The sequence below is a fragment of the Symphalangus syndactylus genome, chromosome 17 (genome assembly GCF_028878055.3).
Source record: "Symphalangus syndactylus isolate Jambi chromosome 17, NHGRI_mSymSyn1-v2.1_pri, whole genome shotgun sequence".
In the NCBI taxonomy this organism is placed as follows: Eukaryota; Metazoa; Chordata; class Mammalia; order Primates; family Hylobatidae; genus Symphalangus; species Symphalangus syndactylus.
In genome coordinates, this window is record NC_072439.2 from 72,540,778 (window position 1) to 72,552,974 (window position 12,197).

Sequence of the window (12,197 nt, forward strand, 5' to 3'; positions counted from 1 at the left end):
TTTGGGTTTTCTTTTAGACACATAAAGTTAAAAAATGAAACTAATTTCAATAGTATATTCTGTTTAACTGAATATGTCCAAAATATTATTTTACATGTAACCAATATAAAAATTATTACTAAGATATTTTACTTTTTTCCATACTAAGCCTTCAAAATCTGGTGTATTTTACACTTTCAGTACATCTAAATTCAGACTAGCTATAATTCAAGTGCTCAATAACTAGGCATGGTTGGTGGCTATCATATTGGGCATCATAGGTCTAGAAGGTTCAGGAACTGCTTCTCTGGGGGGATATCAATTTGAGATTTGAAAGACAAATAGAAGTTAGCAATGGAGAGGAGTTTAGAAAAGGGCACTTTAGGCAAAGGAAATGGGGTTACAGAGGTGTATTGTGACAGAATCGTGGCATCATTTGTACTGTAAATGGCGTAGTATGATGGTGTGTACTGTAAAGATGGGTGAATTTGAACTTTCTCTCAAGGGCAGTAGAGAAGCATTGAGACAGTACATACAAGAAAATGATAAATATTTTATTATTTTTAAATTTTTTTAATTAATTTTTTTTTGAGATGGAGTGTCACTGTGTCACCCAGGCTGGAGTGCAGTGGTGTGATCTCAGCTCACTGCAACCTCCACCTCCCAGGTTCAAGCCATTCTCCTGCCTCAGCCTCCTGAGTAGCTGGGACTATAGGTACCTGCCACTATGCCTGGCTAATTTTTTTTTTTTTTTTTTTTTTTTTTTTTTTGTATTTTTAGTAGAGAGAGGGTTTCACCATGTTAGCCAGAATGGTCTTAATCTCCTGACCTTGTGATCTGCCCGCCCCAGCCTCCCAAAGTGCTGGGATTACAGGTGTGAGCCACCGTGCCCAGCCTTTTTTTTTTTTTTTTTTAATTTAGACTATTCTAGTTGTGATATGGAGCATTTTTTAGGAGGAGAAAATACTGGAAGTAGGAAATCAATTAGACATAATTATGTTGAACAAACGTGAATGAGAAGATTGCAGAGTTATAAGGGAAAATGGAAAAAATGTCATAATTAATTGAATGTTAAGCATCAAAATGGGGAGGCACAGAATACGAAGAAGAGAAAAGAGTCAAATTAAGACTCAACAGTTTATGGTGTAAAAATCTGGGTGAATGGTGGTGAATTTTCATTGAGATAGAAAATACAGGAGAAACAGCAGTTTGCGAGGAAAGTCGAGTTCACTTTTGGGCAGATTGAGTTTAAGGTTCCTATGGGAAAGGGAACTATCTGAAATAGAGATACGTTTATGAACCAGTATATAGGTGATGATTAAAGCTATGAAAGTGGAATATTTAGAGGAAGAATGCGCAATGAAAAAAGAGGAGTGAAAAATAGAGCCCTATGCTATTTAAAGGATCACCAGCGGAAGAGGAGAATGAGAAAGAACATTGTATTTCTTAGGGTTTTTTGGTTGCAAGCAACAGAAAATAGTTCCTACCAATTTAAGTAAAAAGCACGTCTTCATAGGAATGATATGGAATAACTACAGGTTTGAAAGGAAGCCTGAAAGGATAGAAACCATGCAACTTTAGAGTTTCTGTAGAAAGAACCATTGTATAATCTCATCTGATGCTGTTAGAATTAACAACCTACAAGTGTTAATACAAAGTCTAAGAGTTAAAGTTCTGGAAGATGAAATTCTGATTGCTCTAGCTTTCATTTCCTGTCCACCCCTTGACAAGGCACCTTGCTCCAATAGTCCTGTTTCTACCTCTTGCAAACCAAAAGTATCTGGAACAGATCTCAATCAATTTAGAAAGTTTATTTTGCCAAGGTTAAGGATGCACCTATGCTACAGCTTCAGGAGGTCCTAATGACATGTAACCAAGGTGGTCAAAGTACAGCTTGATTTTATACATTTTTTGTTTTTTGAGATGGAGTCTCGCTTTGTCGCCCAGGCTGGAGTGCAGTGGCGCGATCTCGGCTCACTGCAAGCTCTGCCTCCCAGGTTCACGCCATTCTCCTGCCTCAGCCTCCCCAGTAGCTGGGACTACAGGCGCTTGCCACCATACCTGGCTAATTTTTTTGTATTTTTAGCAGAGACGGGGTTTCACCATGTTAGCCAGGATGGTCTCGATCTCCTGACCTTGTGATCCACCTGCCTCGGCCTCCCAAAGTGCTGGGATTACAGGTGTGAGCCACTGTCCCCTGCTGATTTTATACATTTTTGGGAGACCTGAAATGTCAGTCAATACATGTAAGTTGTACATTGTTTCAGTCTGAAAAGACAGGACAACTCAAAGTGGGGTGGAGTTGGTGGTGGGGTGGGGCTTCTGGGTAGATTAAAGACAAATGGTTGCATTCTTCTGAGTCTTTAATCAACCTTTCACTGAGTACAAAATTTACATGTGAGAGGGGTTTAGAGGAATAGTTATTTATGCCTTAGACTGGCTCAGTGAATCTTCATTTTTAGGTGAATAGTAGGGCCTAGGAAGCAATCAGATAAGTATTTGTCTCAGTTGAGCAGAGGGATGGCTTTAAGTTCTGTTTTTTGTCCCTCACCTGTGAAGATAAGCTATCAATTTACATTGCCAGTGTGAAAATCAGAACTGTTTTAGGGCAAAGATCATGAGGTCCAGGAGGAATTTTCTTGTGGGCAAATTGTGAGGGAGGTTTGTAGCTTTTTTATCTTTGTAGCTATCTTATTTAGGAATAAAATGGGAAGCAGGTTTGCCTGATGCAGTTTCCAGCTTGACTTTCCCCTTTTGCTTGGTGAGATTTATTTTCCTTTCACACTCTGCTTTATATAAAGGAGGTTCGACCATGTTGATTTCTTTTTAAATGGAATAGCACTGGATTTAGAATAGCATTAACCAAATGAGCAAACTGTCTGACATAGCTGCACAAAAATACAATGACATATATACCTACATCAGCAAATTAAGCCTGATTTAATTTTATTGATCTGATCTCTACGGTTGAGCACCCTCCGTTTCTAAAATAATTTTCGTATTTTTGACCATATAAATCAACAAATGCCTGTAACTCATTTTGTGGCCAAACTTTCACTTTCAGGTAGTTCAATTTCAATTTCAGGTAGTTTAATTTGACTTTCAGTCTCCAAATTGGGATTGGATCCTGGCCTAAGTAACAATGAAGGGTGGAGCATAAGGGAATTAATGGCTTCCTCCTCAAGGGAGTGACAGTTTCCTCAGGCAAGGCAGATACAGTTGTTTACAAGAAACACTCTTTGTCAGATTATGTGTTGTTAATAGTGTTTACAGAGGATTTGGAGGTTTGGAGTATTTCAGCTTAGAAGTTGAAGTACATAGATGTCCCCATTTTCCTTGTAGCGCTTTCCCTTATCAGTTGCCTAATGTTTACAAATGAGACCAGCAATGCACAGATTCAAACTCTTAAATTTGTTTCAAAGAAATCTTAGCCTTTGAGTCAGTATTTTTTTCTTGTTCTAAGGTGAAATTTAGGGAACAAATTTCTCGTGGTTTAAGTTACTCAATCCTGTCTGAAGTAGTCATCTCACCCCCAAAGTCCTAAAATTTTCTCATCCTTTAAACTCTTTAAATTGTTGAGTGGCAGCAGTTACCAGTTTCCTTCAGTTAGAGCTTCATTTTCAGTGGCCATGCAGCCTAAGAGATAATTTGTTGAGCGGTTTCACCACTGTATAACATAGACTACTATGTTCTGCTTTTGTAATTTGAACTTAGAGTTAACGATCTTCTACCCCATCTTGGTTCTATCCAGTTCTTAATAATCATATTTGCAAGATAATGTATGGGCTGCAACTCTCTGGTAGATTAGTTAGGGTTCTTGGTTGCAAGCAAAAGAAACAAATTTTTAAAAAGTTAAGCAAAAAGGGAATTTTATGAAATAGTATGAAGGAGCTGCCACAATTGAGAGAAAGAGGGAAAAACGATGTAGAAAGGAATCAAGCAGCTCTGGGCATCTCAACAGCAAATATGGCTCTGTCGTTGAAACAAAGAAGTTCAAATCGTTTGAGATGATACAGTTGTTTGCTTAGTGGGTGAATGTGTTTTAACTTCGGGAAGGTTCAGAGTTATGTATAGAAATAAAGAAATAGGGTACTCTCAGGGATCTGATGGTACAAATTTGATTTTTAATTATATGTAATATTAAAGGTAATTTAGCATATTCAAGTGAAGATAAGCCTTGAGATTCCAAATTTTAAAATGTATAATTGGGTGATTGGGTTAAACGTGTGGTTTTAAATTGAAGTGTTTCTAAGTGCTGTGGTTTGAATGTTCCCTCAAAAACTCATGTTGGAATTTAACCCCCAATGGAACAGTATTAAGAGGTGAGGCTTTTAAGAGGTGATTGGGTCATGAGGGCAGAAAGATGGATTAATGGGTTAATAGATTAATGGGTTGTCACTGGAGTGGGTTAGTTATCACAGAGTGGGTCTGTTATAAAAGTCAGTTTGGCATGCTGTTTTCCTTTCCATGTGATGCCCTCTACCATGTTATGACACAGCAAGAAGGTCCTCACCAGAAGCCAACTGAATGCCAGCACCATACCCTTGGAATTCCCAGAATCCAGAATTGTAAGAAATAAATTAATTTTCTTTAAAAAAAACCCAGTCTCAGGTATTCTAGTATAGCAAAAAAAAAAAAAAACAAAACAAAAAAAAACCGACTCAAGACACTAAGTTTTAAAATAATATTGTAACATTTAGAAGATCTTAAGACTTGCCACATTTATGAATTAAATTTATTGTTTTTATAAGAGCTGTGTTTATACTTGGGAAGGTCTTATTTATTTACTAGACTATTGAGGTACTTTTAAAAAAAGCAATGTATTGAACTTTTAAATACAATATGTACTGTTTAAGAGTGTTTAGATTTGTAACTGGCACCAAGCATTCACTAAAAACTTACTTAAAATTGATTAAACTTATGTGCTACATTTGTAAGTAGAATGATGAGATTTATAAGTTTGATTTAAGGAAGTCTCCAAATTGAAATGTAAATCTATTAGAAGGTAGGAAGAACACCTGAAATGGTAAATATATGGGTAAATATAAAATATTATATATTTTTCTTCTAATTTTTTTAAGTCATATGATTGATTAAAAAACTATAACAATACTGTAATCTGGGGTTTATTACATATGTAGATGTAATGCATATGATAACTAGCACAAAGAATGAGAGGTAAGTGAAAGTATATTGTTGCAAGGATTTTAGATTTCATGTGAAGTTTTCTAATACTGCCTCTAAATAGATTAAAATTAGATAACAATGCATATTACAGTTCTTAGAATAACCATTCAAAGCAATATAAAGAGGAATCACTAAAAAACAAATGAAATAATTAAAATGGAATTCTAAAGAAGATTAGATTTACCACCTCCACCTACAAAAAAAAAGCAGGAAATTATAAACAAAGAAACAAATCAGATGGGGTAAATAGAAAACAAATAACAAATTGATAAATTTAGCCATATCCATAATTACATTAAATATAAATGGATTAAACACTCAAAAGGCTGAGATTGTCAGACTAGAGACCACACGAAAGACCCAACTATATGCTGTCTATAAGAAACACTTTATAAAGCATTTTTAAATATAAAATTTCTTGAAAAATACAACATACCAAAATGGACACAAGGTGAAACAAAATCTTAATATTTATTTATATATTTGAGATAGAGCCTTGCTTTGTCATCCAGGCTGGAGGGCAGTGGCGTGATCTCAGCCCACTGCAACTTCTGCCTCCTGGGTTCAAGCGATGCTCCTGCCTCAGTCTCCTGAGTAGCTGGGATTATAGGTGCCTGTATATATATATATATATATATATATATATATACATATTTATATAGGCTGGTCTCAAACTCCTGACCTCAAGTGACCCACCTGCATTGGCCTCCCAAAGTTCTGAGATATGTATGGGGGAGGGGTCTCACCTCCTTCTCCTCCTTCTTTGACAGAGTTACAGCTTTTGCCGGGAAACCTGGAAAGCCCAGGTATCTGAAACTAAAGCTTCCTAAGTGAAGGAGAAATAAGATCCTTTCCAGATAAGCAAATATTGAGGGGGTTTGTTACCACCAGAGCTGCCTTACAAGAGATCTTGAAAGGATCAGTAAATACAGAAAGGAAAGACCACTACCAGCTAAAACAAAAGCACACTTAAATACACAGAGCAGTGACACTATACAGCACCCACACAAACAAGCAAGCACAGTAATCAGCTAACAGCACAGTGACAGGATCAAATCCACACATATCAACACTAACTGATATGGTTTGGCTGTGTCTCCACCCAAATCTCATCTTGAATTGTAGCTCCCATAATCCCCACGTGTTATGGGAGGGAGCCGGTGGCAGGTAATTAAATCATGGGGGTGAGTTTTTCTTTTGCTGTTCTCATGATAGTGAACAATTCTCATGTTTTTATAAAGGGCAAATCCCTGCACATGCTCTGTTGCCTGCCACCATGTAAGATGTGCCTTTGTTCCTTCTTCCCCTTCCACCATGATTGTGAGGCCTCCTCAAACATGTGAAACTGTGAGTCCATTAAACCTCTTTTTCTTTATGAATTACCCACTCTCAGGTATGCCTTTATTAGCAGTGTGAGAACAGACTAATACAGTAAATTGGTACCAGTAGAGGGGGGTGCTGTTATAAGGATACCTGAAAATGTGGAAGTGACTTTGGAACTGGGTAACAGGCAGAGGCTGGGGCAGTTTGGAGGGCTCAGAAAAAGATAGGGAAATGTGGGAAAGTTTGGAACTTCCTAGAGACTTGTTGAATGGCCTTGACCAAAATGCTGAGAGTGATATGGACAATAAAGTCCAGACTTAGGTGGTTTCAGATGGAGGTGAGGAACTTGTTGGGAATGGAGCAAAGGTGACTCTTGTTATGCTTTAGCAGAGAGATTGGCAGCATTTTGCCCCTGCCCTGGAGATCTATGGAACTTTGAACCTGAGAGAGATGATTTAGAGTATCTGGAGGAAGAAATTTCTAAACGGCAGAGTGTTCATGAGGAAGCAGAGCATAAAAGTTTGAAAAATTTGCTGCCTGATGATACAGTAGAAAGAAAAACCTATTTTCTGGGGAGAAATTCAAGCCCAGTGCAGAAATTTGCATAAGTAATGAGGAGCTAAATGTTAATCATCAAGACAATAGGGAAAATGTCTCCAGGACATGTCAGAGACCTTCATGGCAGTCCCTTTCATCACAGGCCCAGATGCCTAGGAGGAAAAAATGGTTTCATGGGCTGGGCCCAGGGACCCCCTGCTGTGTGCAGCCTGGGGGGACTTGGGATGTCCTGCATCCCAGCCACTCCAGCTGTGGTTAAAATGGGCCCAGGTACAACTTGATCCATGACTTCAGACGGTGCAAGCCCGAAGTCTTGGCAGCTTCCATGTAGTGTTGAGCCTGTGGGTGCACAGAAGTCAACAATTGAGGTTTGGGAACCTCTGCCTATATTTCAGAGGATGTATGGAATGTCCAGGCAGAAGTTTGCTGCAGGGACGGATCCCTCATGGAGAACCTCTGCTATGGCATTGTGGAAGGGAAATGTGGGGTCAGAGCCTCCACACAGAGTCCCCACTGGGGCACTGCCTACAGGAACTATGAGGCCACCATCTTGCAGACCCCAGAATGGTAGATCCACCAACAGCTTGCAGCATGTGCCTGGAAAAGCCATGGGCACTCAACACTAGCCCATGAAAGCAGCCAGGATGGGGGGCTGTACCCTGCAATACCACAGGAGTGGAACTGCCCAAGGCCTTGGGAACTCACCTCTTGCATCAGTGTGACTTGGATGTGAGACGTGGAGTCAAAGGAGATCATTTTGGAGCTTAAAGATTTGACTGCCCTGCTGGATTTTGGACTTGCATGGGGCCTGTAGCCAATTTTGTTTTGTTTGGCCAATTTCTCCCATTTGGAATGGGTTTATTTACCCAATGCCTGTACCCCCGTTGTATCTAGGAAGTAACTAACTTGCTTTTGATTTTGCAGGCTTGTAGGCAGAAGGGACTTGCCTTGTCTCAGATGAGACTTTGAACTTGGATTTTTGGGTTAATGCTGGAATGGGCTAAGACTTTGGGGGACTGTTGGGAAGGCATGATTGGTTTTGAAATGTGAGGACTTGAGATTTGGGAGGGGCCAAGTTTGGATTGCTATGGTTTAGCTCTGTGTCACCACCCAAATCTTGTCTTCAGTTGTAGCTCCCATAATCCCCACGTGTCATGGGAGGGACTCTGTGGGAGGTAATTAAATCATGGGGGTAGGTTTTTCTTGTGCTGTTCTCATGATAGTGAATAAGTCTCATGACACCTAATGATGTTATAAAGGGGAGTTCCCCTGCACATGCTCTTTCGTGCTGCCATGAAAGATGTGCCTTTGCTCCTCCTTCATCTTCCACCATGATTGTGAGTCCTCCCCAGCCACGTGGAATGGTGAGTTCATTAAACCTCTTTTTCTTTATAAATTATCCAGTCTCTGGTATGTCCTTATTAGTAGCGTGATAACAGACTCTTAGACTAATCTTGAATTTAACCAGGCTAAATGCCCCGCTTAAAAGGCACAGAGTGGCAAGCTGAATAAAAAAAGCAAGACCCAATGGTATGCTGTCTTCAGAGACCCATCTCATATGTAATGTTACCCATAGGCTCAAGAAAAAGGGATGGAGGAAAATGTACCAAGCAAATGGAAAACAGAAAAAAGCAAGGGTTACAATCCTAATTTCAGACAAGACAAAGTTTAAACCAACAAAGATAAAAAAAATACGAAGAAGGGCATTACATAATGGGAAAGTGTTAAATTCAACAAGAAAACCTAACTATCCTAAATAAATATGTACCAAACACAGGAGCACCCAGATTCATAAAGCAAGTTCTTAGAGACCTAGAAAGAGAGATAGACTTCAACACAATAATAGTGGGAGATTTAAACACTCCACTGACAGTATTAGATCATCCAGGCAGAAAATTAACCAAGATATTCAGGACCTGAACTCAACATTGAACCAAATAGATCTGATAGACCTCTACAGAACTCTTCACCCCAAAGCAGCAGACTATATATTATTCTCATCAGCATATGGCACATACTCTAAAATCAACTATATAATTGGACATACAACAACCCTCAGCAAATACAAAAGAAACAAAATCATACCAAACAGTCTCAGACCACAGTGCAATAAAATAGAAGTCAAGACTAAGAAAATCACTCAAAACCATGCAGTTACATGGACATTAAACAATGTGTTCCTGAATGACTTTTGGATAAATAATAAAATTAAGGCAGAAATCAAGAAGGTCTTTGAAACTAACGAGAACAAAGATACAACATACCAGAATCTCTGGGAAACAGCTAAGGCAGTGTTAAGAAGGAAATTTATAGCACCACATGTCCACATCAAAAAGTTGGAAAGATCTCAAATTAACAACCTAACATCACAACTGAAAGAATTAGAGAAGGAAGAGCAAATCAATTCCCAAGGCAGTAGAAGATAAGAAATAACCAAAACCAGAGCTAAACTGAAGGAAATCAATACACCAATAACCATTCAAAAGATCAACAAATCCAGGAGTTTGTTTTTTGAAAAAGTTAATAAGATAGGCTGCAAGCTATAAAGAAGAAAAAGAGCCAAATATACACAATTAAAAATGACAAAGAGAATGTTACCACTGACCCCACAGAAATAAAAATAACCATCAGAAACTACTATGAACACCTCTGTGCACACAAACTACAAAATCTAGACTGAATCAGGAAGAAATTGATTCCCTGATGAGACCAATAATGAACTCCAAAACTAAATCTGTAATAAATAGCCTACCAACCAAAAAAAGCCCAGGACCAGATGGATATACAGCCAGATTCTATCAGATGTACAATGAAGAGTTGATACCATTCCTACTGAAACTATTCCAAAAATCTGAGGTGGAGGGACTCCTCCCCAACTCATTCTGTGAGGCTAGGATCATTCTAATACCAAAACCTGGCAGAGACACAACAAAAAAAGAGAATATCAAGGATATTCAGGCCAATATCCTTGATGAACATTGATTCAAAAATCCTCAACAATATACTTGTAAACTAAATCCAGGAGCAAATCAAAAAGCTAATCCACCATGATCAAGTAGGCTTCATTTCCAGGATGCAAGATTGGTTCAACATACACAAATCAATAAATGTGATTCATCACATAAACAGAACTAAAGACCAAAACTGTATGACTATCTCAATAGATACAGAAAAGGCTTTTGATAAAATTCAACACCGCTTCATGTTAAAAATGCTCAATAAACTAGGTGTTGAAGGAACATACCTCAAATAAGAGCTATCTATGAAAACCCACAGCTAGCATCATAATGGGTGGGCAAAACCTAGAAGCACTCCCCTTTAAAACCAGCACAAGACAAAGATGCCCTCTGTCACCACTCCTATTCAATATAGTATTGGAATTCCTAGCCAGAGCAATCAGGCAAGAAAAGAAATAAAGGGCATCCAAATAGGAAGACAGGAAGTCAATCTATCCCTGTTTGCAGATGACATGATTCCATAGCTAGGAAACCCTATAGTCTTGGTCCAAAAGCTCCTTGATCTGATAAACAATTTCAGTAAAGCTTCAGGATACAAAATCATTGTTCAAAAATCACTAGAATTTCTATACACCAACAACAGTCAAGCTGAGAGCCAAATCAGGAAGGCAATCCTATTCACAATGGCCTCAAAAAGAATAAAATACCTAGGAATACAGCCAACTAGGGAGGCAAAAGAGCTCTACAAGGAGAACTATAAAACACTGCTCAAAGAAATCAGAGAAGACAGAAACAAACGGAAAAACATCCCATGCTAATGGATGGCAAGAATAAACATCGAAATGGCCAGACTGCCTAAAACAGTCTGCAGATTCAGTGCTATTCCTATCAAAATACCAATGACATTCTTCACAGAACTTGAAAATATTTTAAAATTCATGTGGAACCAACAAAGAGCCCGGATAGCCAAGGCAATCCTAAGGAAAAAGAACAAAGCTGAAGGCATCACGCCACCCGACTTCAAACTATACTACAGGGCTACAGTAACCAAAACAGCATGGTACTGATAAAAAAACAAGCACATAGACCAATGGAACAGCATAGAGAGCACAGAAATAAGTTGCACACCTATTACTATCTGATCTTCGACAAAGCTGACAAAAACAAGCAATGGTGATAAGACTCCCTATTTAATTAACAGAGCTGGGATAACTGGATAGCCATATGTGGAAGATTGAAGCTGGACCCCTTACCCCTTACACCATATACAAGAATCAACTCAAGATGGATTAAAGACCTAAATGTAAAACCCCAAACTATAAAAACCCTGGAAGACAACCTAGGCAGTATCATCCTAGACATAGGAATGCAGAAAAATTTCATGACAAAGACACCAAGAGCAGTTGCAACAAAACCAAAAATTGAAAAATGAGCTCTAATTTAACTAAAGAGCTTTTGACAGCAAAAAAAAAAAAAAAAAAAAAAACTGTCAACAGAGTAAACAGCCTATAGAATGGGAGAAAATATTTGCAAACTATGCATCTGACAAAGGTCTAATACCAAGCATGTATAACGAACTTAAACAAATTTACAAGTGAAAAGCAAACAACTTCATTAAAAATTGGGGGAAGGACATGAACAGACACTTTTCAAAGGAAGACATGCATGCAGCCAACATACATATGAAAAAAAGCTCAATGTCACCGTTTGTTAGAGAAATACAAGTCAAAACCACAATGAGATACCTTGTCACACTAGTCAGAATGGTGATTACTATGTAAAATTACAGATGCTGGCAAGGTTGCAGAGAAAAGGGAACACATATACATTGTTGGTGGGAGTGTAAATTAGTTCAACCATTGCGGAAAGCAATGTGGTGATTCATCAAAGAGCTAAAAGCAGAACTACCGTTTGACCCAGCAGTCCCATTACTGGGTATATAACCAAAGGAATATAAATCATTCTACCATAAAGACACATACATACACGTGAATATTCATTGCAGCACTATTCACAAAAGCATGGAATCAATCTAAACGCCCATCAATGACAGATTGGATAGAGAAAATGTGGCACATACACACCGTGGAATATTATGCAGCCTGAAAAAGAATGAGATCATGTGTTTTGCGGGAACATGGATGGAGCTCGAGGCTGTTACCTTTAGCAAACTAATGCAGGAACAGAAATCCG

At 38.5% G+C, this 12,197-nt stretch overlaps 1 long non-coding RNA gene across 2 annotated transcripts in view; it reads left to right on the forward strand.

Moving 5' to 3' along the window:
* The window catches only part of LOC134733071 (uncharacterized), a 207,727-nt gene that overhangs the window by 2,700 nt on the left and 192,830 nt on the right, over positions 1-12,197 (forward strand). Inside the window, exons 1-2 of one of the 2 annotated variants that reach the window (XR_010116645.1) lie at positions 572-694; positions 4,478-4,547. This is a non-coding gene — a long non-coding RNA (uncharacterized lncRNA). Of the gene's footprint in view, positions 1-571; positions 695-4,477; positions 4,548-12,197 lie in introns of those variants that run through there. The other variant, XR_010116644.1, reaches the window with a different exon arrangement.